The sequence below is a fragment of the Carcharodon carcharias genome, chromosome 11, assembly GCF_017639515.1.
Source record: "Carcharodon carcharias isolate sCarCar2 chromosome 11, sCarCar2.pri, whole genome shotgun sequence".
Classification (NCBI taxonomy): Eukaryota; Metazoa; Chordata; class Chondrichthyes; order Lamniformes; family Lamnidae; genus Carcharodon; species Carcharodon carcharias.
Window position 1 is genome coordinate 55,525,139 of NC_054477.1, and position 14,522 is coordinate 55,539,660.

The following is a 14,522-nucleotide window of genomic DNA, read 5'->3' on the forward strand; positions in this document are numbered from 1 at the left end:
AAAACTATAGAGCGTGAGGTCTTAGCCCCGTTACACTAAGAAAACTCATCATGCCGAACAGAGAGCTGGAAATTCTGCCTCCGCCATATGCACTCTCCTATCTTCTACTTACTCAATTGCTACTGCTATTTTAACTTCTAATTTTAATATTAATGAGGTATGCTGTAGAGAGCTATAGTGATGATGGTGAAATTTGCAGTTAATTCAAAAAAATAGAATGGTGAACCAAACTAAGCATTTTTAGCTGAAGACATCGAGGTAAACTCCCAAGCTCCAAAGTGCCACTTTTGCACAAAACAGAGGCACGTAAAAGAAATTCAGGCATATATTTGCTTGTAATTTTCTAACCATTAATTATTGGAAAATCATGTACAGCAAACTCCAAGTTTTCGAAATGTCCTTCTGGTGGGCATATCTCCCCAACAATAGAGTTCAGTCAGAGAAGTGCCCCCACAAAACATGCACTTACTCACCAAACCATCGAAATGCATAGTTGAAGTGTAATTCTATTGTAATTTGGCCAGATGGTCACTTTACCTCAGGTTGTAGCAGAGGTTAACAGTTCAGATGGGAAAACCGATAGAATTTCAATTAGTTCTTACTTGTATTTTGGTACATGTAATGCCAGAAAGTACATGAAGTTGTGATGATTCTAGCCCAAGCTATAAGGGAAACGTTAGCTGCTGAGGAAGATGTGAGACAGCCAAAAAAATTGAGAGGAATTGAGCAGCTTCCAAATGGAGGAATAGAAGTGTGTGCCAATTCTTAGGCCTTTATGACTTCACCAGTTATTAATAAGTTGAGAAATAAGCAGTTATGCTTCTCTGCTCCCAAACTGTGTAAGGCAGAATGTAACAGATTAGACAACAAATAAGTATGAGAATGAAAATGGAAGTTAGACAGATTTCTGGATAAAAAGCTAAGATTGCATTTTTAATCAAATTCATTTGGTAGTATCAGTTCAAAACTTCAGCGGATACAAATGTACAAACATCTGGGCTCCATGTTGTTTGGGAAAGACTGTTGTCTATTTCTTCAGAGATAGTAGCTTCCCTGCCTGTGCTCAGTGCTGTAATGTGAAAGTAATTCTCTAATTTCTTAGCAGTGCAATTGGACAACTATCTGAAATTCATTAAATAAAAATGTTGAATTAAAGCAAGGTACATGGCCACCTTAAAACCAAAATAAATTTAAAAAACAAACAAAATAATCAAAGTGAAATATCTATGGGAAATTGGCCAACCAGACTCATTAGAACTGGTAAGTTTTGGGGGCACATTGTCGCCTTAAAGGCAGTTTGCCTGTTGCGGGATGGGGAGTGAGATTATCAAACTCAAGAATGCAGTTAAATCCAGAAGGAGACAATTGTGGGGGTAGCGAGGGGATGAGGGAGAGCAGCAGTCAGCAACAGCACAATTATAACTCCTTCTCCTCCTGTCTCTGAATTGAGGTGAGTATTTATGTTTTTGCTGACAGCCTCCAGTGGTTTCTTTAAAGATCACAGTTTGGCTGTTGTGCATCTGAAAAAAAATGACTGTAATACGCAAGTCCATGTTGTGGTCAATCATGAATCAATTTTGGTAAAGGAACTGAACCAAGCTTCTGCATTACATACCTGACAGGGAACATACCGAATCCAGTTGGCACCCTGGACAGGACACTAACCAGTACGGTGCTCTTGTGGCATAGGTTGAATATTCATGTACCATGTACCTCACTGGACCCTTCAGCACCCACAAAGAGGATGCACAAATGAATATCTAGCCTGCCGTTTTAAATATAAATTCTTGCCAAATGCTGTTAACAAATTTTGACATTTCAACACCAGAAAAGGAAAAAAGTCAGGATTCTTACTCCTGAGAACTATTCAGTAAGCCCCCACAATGTCGATATTAGGTTAAGGTAGAATATTGTTTTGTCTGGTGGTCCTTATGATTTAACAGTATGTCACAATTCGCTCTCTAGGTTCACAAGAGGAATGACCCCTGAGGTGAGATAGTATATGGTTGCTAATGCCGTGAGTTCAACACATTCAGGAGTGGAAAGCAGAGAAATGTGAATCTACATCTTGAAGCCCAAAAATCCAAATGGAATGCAGATGCAGCAGATCTGGTGAAAAGCCAAGACTTAGATTGAAGTTTAATGGGGTCCAGCAATGGACCTTGACAAGTTTAATAGGACTGTTGTAAAGCATTAGAATTTATAGCAGACAAGGCGATAGAAACCATGCATGGCTGATCAGCAAGAACAAACCAATCAAGAGTTGCCAGTAAGTGAGTAGAAACCAATAACCATAGTGTAGCTATCTAATTAAGACACATCGATGTGAGTTCTTTTTGAGTCCCTAAAGGCAGCAGGTCACCAGTTCATTGGTCTGTCTTAAAGTTCCAACACATTATTGTTCTACAAATTGATTTTCAAGAAGTGAAACAACTTCAGAAAATGTGTTCAATTCAGTTCTTGGTTTCTCCATAGATGTTCCTGCTTAAAGTTGTCATAATCAAACTCAGCTCTACTTTGACTTTTTGATGTTACACTTTTCATTGTATTATCAGAGAACTCTGTCACAAATATTATAAACAATCAAACTATATCTGATCAATCAGAAACAGTACACTACCAACAAACCTCATCACCGGAATGAAGAGTGCCCTGGAATAAGCACACTGAAAAAGGATACATCTGCTCTGTGCCAACTTATCTTAAGTAGAGGGAAATATAAAAAAAAATGATGAGTGCATAATTATCTTAAAGGAATAATTGTTTGAAGTATAGATTATTGTGGAGGTATATACTTCTGTGTTGAAAGTGTTTTCTTGAGACAGTTACTGCAAGCTACTGATACCTATGGAACTATCTCAGCAAAGTTCCAGGCAGCAAGGGGTTAGAATTAGCTTTAAAGGTTGTTGAAATGGCACAGCAAGCTGATGTAGCAATGCATTATGCCACGAAATGGTACAACTTGAATGCACAAGAGCAATTTCCATCATGGTGAATTCTCAGATTTTGGCTAGTTTGGTAGGAGCGACCCAAGGAGAAACCAAATGTTTCTACCCAAGGAAGAAAAATTGGCCCTGAAACCCTACAGGCAAACTGCCAATGATGGGCTGGCACCATGCTTTTCATCATTCTCATTGAGATTAGGTACTTTCACCTGACCTCAGAAAGTCAACAAGGTCAGTTGGGTGGGGAGCAGCAGGTGCAATCCCTGGAACACTGGGGAATTTTGACACCAATACATTCTAATAAAAGCTCTCTATTGATCTATGCTTTCTCCTGATGGATGCCATTCAGGCCACTGTATGTTTCCTGCATTTTACTGAAGGTATCTCATGACTGACTGATCCTGTATATATCCAGCAGTCAGCTCATTGATAAACAACACTGGCAAATTTGAGGCAACAACTTTTCCAACTTTTTGGTCAGGACATAGTTCATGCCAGGAATGGGGGAGGCAGGAACTAAAAATGATAAAATAAATGGGGCAGGGCCAATTTAAATAAAAGCTGATGTTTTTTTAAATGACAATCCCAATCTCTTTTTTTATTTCATCTAGCACTAAATGAGAATTTAACCTGCATCTTCAGTCTGCACCGTCCAACTCGCACTTCTTGGAAATGTGGATAATTTTGAGGTTCATTAGCTTTTTTCATTTAGCTAAACTGTTATCAGGTAAGTTTGAATTGCTGCTAAATGACAAAATAAAACATTTAGCATCATTAAAGATTAAGAACATCAGAAAGTCAGTTGATCACATAATATGCTAATCAGGTTTTGTTTTGCCAAAGCTTTATTAAAGAGCTTTTACATGGCTTTCAGAGGCCATAAACCAGCATGTAACTACACTTTAACGAGAATTTAACTACACAGTAACTACATTTTATCTGTGTAATTACACAGTTGAAACAATGTCATTAATATGCTAAAGAGTAATAAATGAGTTAATGCGGCCAGTCTGAATACCATGATTATTTAATTGTTAAATGTGCTAAATGTATGTTAGCATATTAGAGGTGAATACTCCTGTAGTGCCAAATGCTTTCAGTGTAAGCTATTTATAGGAATATAGGAAAAGTAGCAAGCCATTTAGCCCTCAAGCCTGTTCCACCATTCAATGAGGTCATGCCTCATCTACAGCCTAACTCCATGGGTGGGCGGGCGCGATTGGCAGGTCCAGGAATGGCTGGGGAATGAACCGCCACCCGCGATCGACCCCCAACCACGATTTCATGCTGGTTGGCTAATTAATGGCCAGCCAGAGTGACACACACACTGAAATGCTCAGAGTTGTAGGGGTGGGGGTGGGAGGAGGGCGGGTGCTGACATAGGTGTGGGCATGGGCGGGCGCTGAATAAAAGCTCCCTGAAGGCAGAGAGCTGCCTCAGGGAACTGAAGACTTAAAAACCAATAAATAAAGATTTTAAAATCAGGAAAAAAATGTCCACGCATCACAATCAGTCACCTGAACATATACACAATAAAAATGCTGTCCATAGGTTTTAATTTTTTTTCTATTTAATAATGGAAACCTCATCCTGCCCTTGGATGAGATTTCATGAAAAAGGCAAAGTCCGCCCGTCCGCAACCGTGAGGTGGAAGGATCACAAAAAATCAGAGACAATTACAACTTTAATGACCTTAAAAGGTCTCTTTTGGCTTTTGTGCATGCCGTCTAACTGAAATATCGTGCGAGCGCAGGATGACATTGGAACATTCACTCAATGTCATCCCGTGCGATTTCACTGTCCCGTCTGACTGGGTCGGGTGTGTATCTGCACAGCAACCTGTAAAATCTGTCCATGTACCTGCCTTATTCGCCCTATATACTTTCATACCTTTGGGTAGCAAAAGTCTATCAATCATAAATTTGAATTAAAGTGATTTAAATGAAACCATCCAGAAAGAGTTTGTTTTTACTTGAAAGTGATTCATATTAGCAGATAATTCAAATTAAGTGGCTTTGAATTAAGTGAAGTAGATTGTGCCTAAACTTCGAGCAAGAGTTAAATTTTTCTTACTTCTGAGTTCATTCTTGACTAACAAATAACAAATGCACTGCATATAGGAAGGGAAACTGTGCTCCTTGAATAGTGCTGGATTGGTATGCCGAAAGTTGAAAGGAAACTGACAGCCTTAGTAAACAAAATGCTCATGTGCCATAAATTTTGTGGGTTCCTCATGATCAATGATTGCAATTTCAATGGATAATCAACTACACTCCCAATAGACCCACACATAGGCTTCTGACTATTTTCCAGCAAAGTTGCAGTGGTCAATCCTGGGAACTCCTGAAGAAATTCTGTGAGATCATTCCTAACTAATGCACAGCAGCATCTCAAAAGCAATCAGGATACTGAACCAAGCAACCAAAAGGTCTGTGTTAACAGTTTCCATTATGAGGAATGATTGGAGAAACTTTGCAGGTTGAAAGCAGGCACCTGAGATGTGATTTTAGAGAAGTATACCAGCTAATAAAAGATATGCAAAAGGCATATTGCATATTATCGGTAGCTACTCCACTGTGATAGTAAAATTCACTTTGTCGTGAGCACATTGTCAATAATTGCAATAAGTCCAAACTTTACAGATTGTGAGACTAAGATGAGAGGGCACAGGTTCAATCCGTGAGTTGGTATCAGGAAGTTTATCATACAAAGAGTAATTAATATGCAGATAGATTCTTGGTTAGACTGGGTGGATGAGGTGTGAACCACAGAATTATTTAAAGAGCCATTTAAAAAACAATTGGATGCTGCAGTGGCTGAATAATCATCCTCGTCAATAAACATATTCATGATCTTATCAAAACTCAATGATGACCATGTTTTCAAAAATAATTGTTGGCTAAAATTTAAGTGAATAAAATATATGATTATCAATACACATTGCGGGAATCCTGAAAAAGGATTATTCTTCTCAAATCAATGAAACATTACTATTTTTATGAATTGTTAATGTTCTGGCACTGAATTGCCTCTGGGGCTGAAAGTAGGCAGTGACCCCAATCTGGTGGGCTGCAGGAGCCTGGGCGACATCTTGCTGGCGGCTAACTGAGGACAATAGTTTACCCCTAAGAGCTGTTGGCCCAATAAGAGGGCTGACAGCTCAGCAACTTCAGCAGCATCAAAGCTGGCAGTTGCCATTGCCGAGGATGCATGGCCAGGAGAAGGGTGCCTAAGTGGCAGGGCACCCACGGAGAGATGTATGTTTTGTTGGGAGGGGGGGATGTTGTGGTGCATCAGCAGTGCCGTTGCTGCAGAGTGTTCCCTCTGTTGTCCATGGAGTAACCATAAGGAGGACCATAACCCCAGTTCCCCCAGAACCCATTGAGAGGCCACAGTGTTTACCTGACAGTCCCCACACATGGTGATGGGCCTCCCGATGCAAGCAAAATGCCAGCAGGGCTGGGAGATGGCCCTTAATTGGCCACTTAAGTGACTCAATTGATCACCCAGTGAGCAGCTGCATTGGCCAATTCTTGCCGCTGGAAATATGGAAAGGCAGCGGGAAGATGTTGGGCTTCCCTCCCGACCCTTTCCCCCACCGTGCTGCCTGCCCTCCTGTCTCCCATTCCATTGGCAATGGGCTGGGAAATTCAATCCCTGGAGTTCATCACGAAATCTCCTGGGAGGTCCATTTCCTTATTAGCTAGTCTAAAAGCGGTAGCTACCCTACCGCAATAGTAACATTCACTTTGTCCTGAGCACATTGTCAATAATTATATGTACAAGGTCCTTTTGAATAAGATAGAGTACTTACTCTTCTATGGTTTCATCAAAATAAGTGCTGCAAGTTAATATTGTTGCATTCATTATAGTTTAAGAGCATGTGCAAATTAAACATTTCAGTTGCACATAAATTCAAAATGTGACATGATCTGGTTTAAAAAATATCCCATCATTTACTATGCATTTACACCACAAATTTATCAACATTGTAAATTGGTCCTTGGGTGGCAATTTTCATCTTTGAATGTCAAATTATTTGTTTGGGCTGTTTTAAGACCCGCCTGGATCTCAAACGGTAATCTAACTCAATTTTCTGGTCTCGCCTCATTGCTCAATTATACACAACCCCATGTGCAAACTCAGATTGTGAAGGATTCCACCACTGAGGAAACGTGTCTCAATGAAATGCAAAACAATAGCATTAAAAGGTATTTCAAACCTAAGGCAGTAGACACAGGGATTTAAGAAGTGGAGGTCAAGATGAAGGGAAAGAGACCCAGAGATGTAGGCTTTAGGATGCAAGCAAATGAAAGCACAGTCTAGCACTTGGCCTCCTTTATGATGGCAGCTGACGCTATGAGATGCTTTCAAGGAGGATTGTTCTCCACCATTCCACTACACTATTTCTATGGGCTGAGTTTTCCCGTCAGTGAGCAGGGGGCGGGGCCTGCTCACCACCGCGTAAAATGACGCGAGATGATGTCGGGGGCCCTGACATCATCCTGCCCCATTTAAATCTTCAGGAAGGCGGGGGTACAGCCAAATCAGCTGTGCGCCCGTCAACCTGTCAATGGCCAATTGAGGCCATTGACAGGGTCATTGAAACAATTAAAGGACCTGCCCCGTCCAACCTTAAGGTTGGTGGGCAGGCCAGGAGCCTCGGCGGCAAATAGAAAAAACATGAAACTTCATCCAGCGGCGGGATGAGGTTTCATGTAGGGATTTAAAAAGTTTAATAAAGTTTTAGTGTAATTAATGAACATGTTCCATCGCATTGTCACATGAGGGGGACATGTTAAGGATTTTTTTTCTTCTATTTTTAGCGTTTTTAAAAGTGTAAGCGATCTCCCTGAGGTAGCACTTAGCCTCAGGGAGATATGTGTTCTTTCATGCGCATGTGCGACAGAACGCGTTATCGCTTTTGGGGAATCCCCTCCCCGCCTGCACAGGAAGCGCGTAGCACTTTCTGGCGGACGCACGCTGGGCGGACCTTAATTGGCCCCGCCCACGTAAAATGGCGGCGGGGCCCGTTTCTCCAATGGGGATTGGCCCTATAGTTCAGTGCTGCAATGGGCCTGCAAGGAGGCACAACTAAGTTTGGGCTACAGTAACTGTTGCTACCTGTACACAGGGTCAAGCTCTATGTTATACAAAAGCTGCAGATGTCTTTACATCAGCTTATAGTTTGGGATCTGCACTTATGCTGCCCCAGACCCTGAAAAAGTCAGTTCTGATTATCATTCTCACATAGGTATAGCAAGATTCACAAAAAATAGTTAGTGGCATCTTGTCAAGTGCAGCCAAAGAAGCAACGCTGGTTCATGATTGTCTGGCATGCTGTCTTTCATGAAGTACAAACCTTTAGCTCTGCAACTTGAGGCCTCAAAATGATGGAAATTCTGTGTAAATTAAATATATCATGACTTAAATAATGATAGAACTGGAATCCACCTTTTTCAGGGAGTGTCATTCCATTTCATTCTATATGAAAAGGGCCCTGATTCCAGATTTGGCTGCATTTGAACTATAACTGCATTGCTTTGCACCAATGCTGCAGTTCTAGTGTGAATACATTCTTAAACAGTGACTTGCATTGATACAGTGCCTTTAATTCATACAATATTCCAGGACACTTCACAGTAGTGTTATCAAACAAAATAGGGCACCAAACCACATAAAGACAGATGAGGGGAGATGACTAAAGGCTTTGTCAAAGAGGTAGATTTTAAGGAGTGTCTTAATGAAGAAAGAGATAGAAAGACTTAGAAATGAAATTTGCAAGCATAGGGTCCAGGAAGCTAAAGGCACCGTCACCAGTGATCGAGTGATTAAAATCAGGGTGTGCAAAAGGCTAGAATTGGAGGTGTGCAGAAATTTTGGAGGGTTGTAGGGTTGGAGGAGATTACAGAGATAGAGATGGATGAGGCAATGAAGGGGATTTGAAAATAGGGCTAAGAATTTTAAAATTAAAATGTTGCTAGACCAGAAGCCAATGTAGGTTAGTGAGCACAAAGAGTGATGGGTGAGTAGGGCAGCTAACTTTCAAAGGTGCTCAAAATTATGTAGGGTAGAAGACAGCCAGAGTGGCATTGGAATAGCTGAGTCTAGATAACAAAGGCATTGATGAGGTTCTCAGCAGCGAAAGAACTGAGGCAAGGACAGAGTTGGTGATGTTACGGAGGTGGAATTAGGTGACGGCACTGACAAGTGGTTGGGAGTAAAATATAACACCAAAGTTGCGAAGAGTCTGGTTCAACCTCAGACAGTCGCCAAGAAGAGGGATGGAATCAGTGATATCTTGCTAGGCTCAGCCAAATAATCAATGCTGGCTCTTCAAGTCTTTGGCATGTCATCTTTCATGAAGTACTAAACTTTAGGACTGTAAATTGAAGTCTTAAAAAGATGAAAATCCCCTGTGAATTGGGGTGTCATTGCTTGAATGGAAATCAATGTGGAACCTACTTCCTTCAGGAGTCTCGTTCCATTTATAAAAATACTCTAATAGTCTGAAGGTTTGTGCTGATGTTCTTCATTTGCAACAGTACAAAAAGTTTGGTGGGGGAGGACAGACATGTACACAACACAAAAATGAAACAAATATCCTCTCTGAGAAACTTTGTATCTCTATGTAAAAATTGAAGGGCAGTGATCAGTTAAGTAATAGATCAGCATTTTAGGGTTGACAGCCAAGTATAATGGACATAATGAAGACATTTGATTTATTCAAAGTGGTAAGAAGAAGATGGGACTACTCACCTTCTTTGATCTTCTTCAAAATGAATCTATCAACCTGGTGTGCATTTTCTACTTTTCCCTTAATCAGCAAGAAGAGAAGCGTCCTCAGTATTCCGATCCTACACAAATGAATGAATGACTTACTTAACATAATAACACTTTGAATCAAAGAAATAAACAGTACAAAACATCTGTCCAACAATTATCTCTGTCTGTACAATGAGTAGTCCCGTGGGCAGTTTTTACAACAGTTCTTCTCAGGTTTTTAGAATGGTTCAAGAGAATAACCAGAGACATACTACAGGTTTGTTGGGGTTTTTAACTAAAATGGGTTCATGCTTTAGGTGGGACTTTAAATGATAACCTGAGTTCTGATGGAAGATTCAGCCCAAAAATTAACCAACCATTCTTTTTCAGATGCTGAATTATATAGTATACATTTTTGGCATTTTCTCTGTGTTGGAATATTTGAGTGTGCCTAAGTCATCCACGGATAATTTAGTGTTTCTCCAATGTCAAAATCATTAATTCTAAATGCCAGATTAGCTTTGAGGGGAGCTTAATCCAAAGGATGAATCTGAGAGTGTGGGATTTACCTAGGGCAGCAATTATAATTGTTTTCAACTGATTATGTCTTTTAAATAGGGATGTGGAGAACTCTTTTTTCACTCGTTAGTAGTTTCCATTTGGAGAAAATGAAAATGGGGCTGGATTTTCAAAGGACCACAGTGTTGAGACCCCATCTGGGAAGGAATTCAGAATGACAATCCAGGAGACCATCTCAGAATCCTGATGCTGCCCAGACAGTTTTGAAAGGACAGGAGCAGGAGGGGGTATGGGAGCATGAAACATTGTCACTGCCCATTAATGGCCCCTTATGCACCTTCAGGAGCTTGTTAAAGGTCCTGAGTGTTTGGGATTGTAATTCTTAAATGTTTTTCCAGCAAGCCCAAACAGTTTTTTTTACGTTTGTTCATAGCAGTCAGATTGGTTGCCGGGCCCAGGTAAATTGCTTTGTAGTATGTTCTACCTATACTCTGTGGGACCACCTAGCACTCACACGAGCATTGCTCCTATCGTTCTTGTTCAAGGTGGCCTTCCCTTGTGTCCCACCTCAAGAAGCTGCCATGTCTAATCAGCAAGGCTCCGACATGGCTGCCACTCTTTATGCTGGCACCAGACAGACAGCTCCTGACTCCTGGGGCAAGATTTTCCCCCATCGGGGGAGAAGTTGAATGGCGGGTGCGCGCAGGCACACCTCCAATCGATCGGGGGCGCTGCACCATTTTACGTGGGTGGCCCAATTAAGGCCCAGTCAGCGCGACATCCGCACGGAAGCACTTTGCGCTCCCTGTGCAGGCGTGGTGGGGGGGGGTAATCCCAAAATCGAGATTGCACTCTTTTGCACATGCACACGAAAGAGCGCACTCATCTCCCTGAGGCTAAGTGCTGCCTCAGGGAAATCGGCTGTTCTGTGACAAATGTTAAAAATAGAAAAAAAAGATTCCTGACATGTCCCCTCACGTGACACTGTCACATGAGTTGGGACATGTCCATAATTTTTACAAAAATTTTAATAAAATTTTTAAAAACCTACATGAAACCTCTTTCCGCCCGTGGATGAGGTTTCATGCTTTTTCTAATTCCCGCTGGGGCTCCAGGCCTGCCTGCCAACTTTAAGGTTGGATGAGCAGGTCCATTAATAAGTTAAATGACTCTGTTAACGGCCTCAGTTGGTCAAGGACAGGTCGGCGGGTGCACAGCTGATGTTGCTGCGCATCCACCTACCAGAAAATTTAAATGGGGCGCAGTGACTTCGGGAGTTCCGCCTGACATCACCACGCGTCATTTTATGCGTGAACGAGTGGGCCCCACCCACCCCCCCGCTCGCCGACGGGAAAATCCTGCCCCTGGAGGAGCTCAGTGCCTTTAATTAGACACTGAGCTAGCTTCCTGGCCAATTAGGCTACTTGTATTTGAACATAATGTCAGAAGAGCTCAGGTGCAGGGTCAGGATCCAGAATTTTTCTGGGTGTTAGGTTCCCAGCACTGGTCTGAAAATCCAGCCCTTGATCTAGGGGCTGAATATACTGTTAGATATAACTTCATGATACACTTTTATACAGGTACTGACAAAGTACGTTCCAGGCAAAAACATCAGCAAAAAAAATTTTCACTAATGCTTGTGGTTATTTTGTTCTAAAACTGCAACCCAATTAGAAACAGCCTTGGTGGGAACATTTGTTATTGCTATAAAGAGGAATTATTTACCAATCTTCTAGTAAAATCATCAGAATTCTGATGAAGGGATTGGAGAATACAGAATGAACATACACAAAATATTCCTGATTCACATTGCCTGGACTTTGTACAGAGAAATGGCAATTATCAATGAAAATTCAATTAAGGTACATCAACATGTTAGACTTAAAACAAAGCTGGCTGACTTAAATTAATCACGGTCTATTTTCTAAAATGATAAGACATTCTACAAGGTGATAATGTACAAATACTAAGGTGGAATATGATGCCTTTGCAAAGTTGAAGTGCTAATAATTTTCATCCATTTTAATCACGAAGTGAAATGCAGCCAATTAAGCAGTAAAGATGTTGGATTAGTACCGAATAAAGCAGCATAATTGAGGGTATTTACATAGAGAATAACAGCTTCGATTGTATTACTGTCTTACAGGACCCCAGATTCTTTCTAAGCCTAGAAATTACTTTTAGTGATATCAGTGCCCAGACACATAGCAGGTTGTTATAATGTTCCTCTGCTATTTTAATGGAAGCATTAATCTTTTAATTTAAATAATTTAATGCTTCCCTTAAAATAGAGGACAAGGGAATGTCATAAGAATGTGTTAAGTGTTTGTAAGTTAATATTATCAAGAGTAATTTCTTCTTTAATCTTCTAATTGTTGCAATTTTTGTGCTCTATTTCAGTTTCCTTTTGCTCCTTCCAATTTCTCTTTATTTTATTCCACACAATTGTCGCACAATTCTAAATGTGCAATGTTATTGGTGTTTCTCGGTCATTTTTATTATAAAATTTATACTCTGCTCATTGGAGGGGGGGTGGACCAAACATGAAACAGACCAAATGTCACCAATTTGAGATAAAAGCAAATACTGCAGATGCTGGAAATATGAAATAAAAACAGAAAATGCTGGAAAAACTCAGCAGGTCTGACAGCATCTGTGGAGGGAGAGACAGAGGCCAGAATTTTTAGTTCGACAGGCGGCACAATGTCATTGCGCACTCGCACGATATTTCGGCCAGCAGGCGCATGCTAGAGTTGGCAATGCACCCACCAACAATTAAATAGCCTATTAAGGCCATTAAAGTAATAATTGAAAGAATTTTTTTGCTTACGGTTGGCAGGCAGGTGAAAAGGTCAAGCAGCCTTTGCATTTTTTAGCATTTCACATCCACGGGCAGGATGAGGTTTTCAACAGCAAATAAAATAAAATAAAAATTTTCGCATTTCATTTATAACATGTCCCTGCTCATGTGACAGAGTCACATGAGGGGACATGCTTTATAACATTTTATAATCTTTATTTTTAATATTTTAAGCTGCTCATCTCCCTGAGGTAGCTCTGTGTCTCAGGGAGCTTTTCAAGCGTGCACCCGCGCACATGCACAAAGTTTGCGCTCACCCTCCTACCCACTTCCCCTACACACATGCAGCGCAGCTGCTTGCGTTTCACGCTGGACGGACTTTAATTGGCCCACCAGCGTGAAATCGCGGTCTAGCCTCGATTGCCAGCAGCGGGCAGCTTCCTGACCGCCCCTGCCCGCCCCTACCCAGACCACCTGACGGAGGAAAATCCTCCCCAGAGTTAACATTTTGAGTCCGCATGTCTCTTCTTCATTGAGTCTTGTTGTCACCAATTTGAGGCCTGGGTCACATTAACTCCCAGACCTCTCTCATATTTCATGAAACAGCTACCTGTCTTAAAGATAAAAACAAAAAAACTGCGGATGCTGAAAATCCAAAACAAAAACAGAATTACCTGGAAAAACTCAGCAGGTCTGGCAGCATCAGCGGACAACTCTTTTCTTCTCCGCCGATGCTGCCAGACCTGCTGAGTTTTTCCAGGTAATTCTGTTACCTGTCTTAAAGAGATGGTTAGTGACTGGGAGCTGAAGAGCCAGATAGACCTGTACCTAACAGAAATCTGTAAATCTCTACTTGGAAAAGTTCAGTTGACTTAGCCTCAAAAGGTTCAGGGGGATAGTTCCAGATTTCTACAACCCTTCGACAGCCCTGAATGGCCTAACACTAATGTTAAGGTTCTGTTGCCTCACCTTGGATTCCCCACCGGGGAAATTCTGGCTGGGATTTTCCAGTCCTGCCTGTGGCGATACCTGCCACAAGCAGGATGGAAAATGTGGAGAGGCAGCCACACGTCCATTGAGTTTGGTGGGGGGTACTTTCTGGTCCCACTATGGGCGGTTCCCCCATTCAAAGGTACTCAGTATTTTATCGAGGGACCTGGCATCAGAAAGGGAGCTGCCGGCCCCCCTTCTCCTGCCACCCTCACCCCGCAGCCTGTGGCCAGGATCCTTCACCAATCCTAGGCCTCCCCCTGAGTGTATTGCTGGCAGATACCACTGTTCCCGCTGGAGCTGTCTGCAATAGACAGCTGCCGGCCACTGATTGGCTGGCAACTCTTGGAAGCAGGATTTCTTCCCCCGGGGTCCTTGATCCTGGGGCAGGTCTGCTGCTGACCACTTAAGTGCCTGAGAGGGAATTAATTTGGTGGCCCTTCCCCAACAGAGGCAACGCTGGCCTCTTGCAAGCTCCAGCCAATGGGCCAGACCCCTATCGC

General features: G+C 41.8%; 1 protein-coding gene across 1 annotated transcript in view; it reads right to left on the reverse strand.

Moving 5' to 3' along the window:
• sgcg (sarcoglycan, gamma) overlaps positions 1-9,789 on the reverse strand; it is a 1,081,295-nt gene extending 1,071,506 nt beyond the window's left edge. The window contains exon 1 of the mRNA XM_041199459.1: positions 9,705-9,789. The gene's annotated coding sequence lies outside the window, so the exon portion shown is untranslated. The remainder of the gene's footprint in view (positions 1-9,704) is intronic.
• Between the last annotated feature and the right edge of the window lie 4,733 nt (positions 9,790-14,522).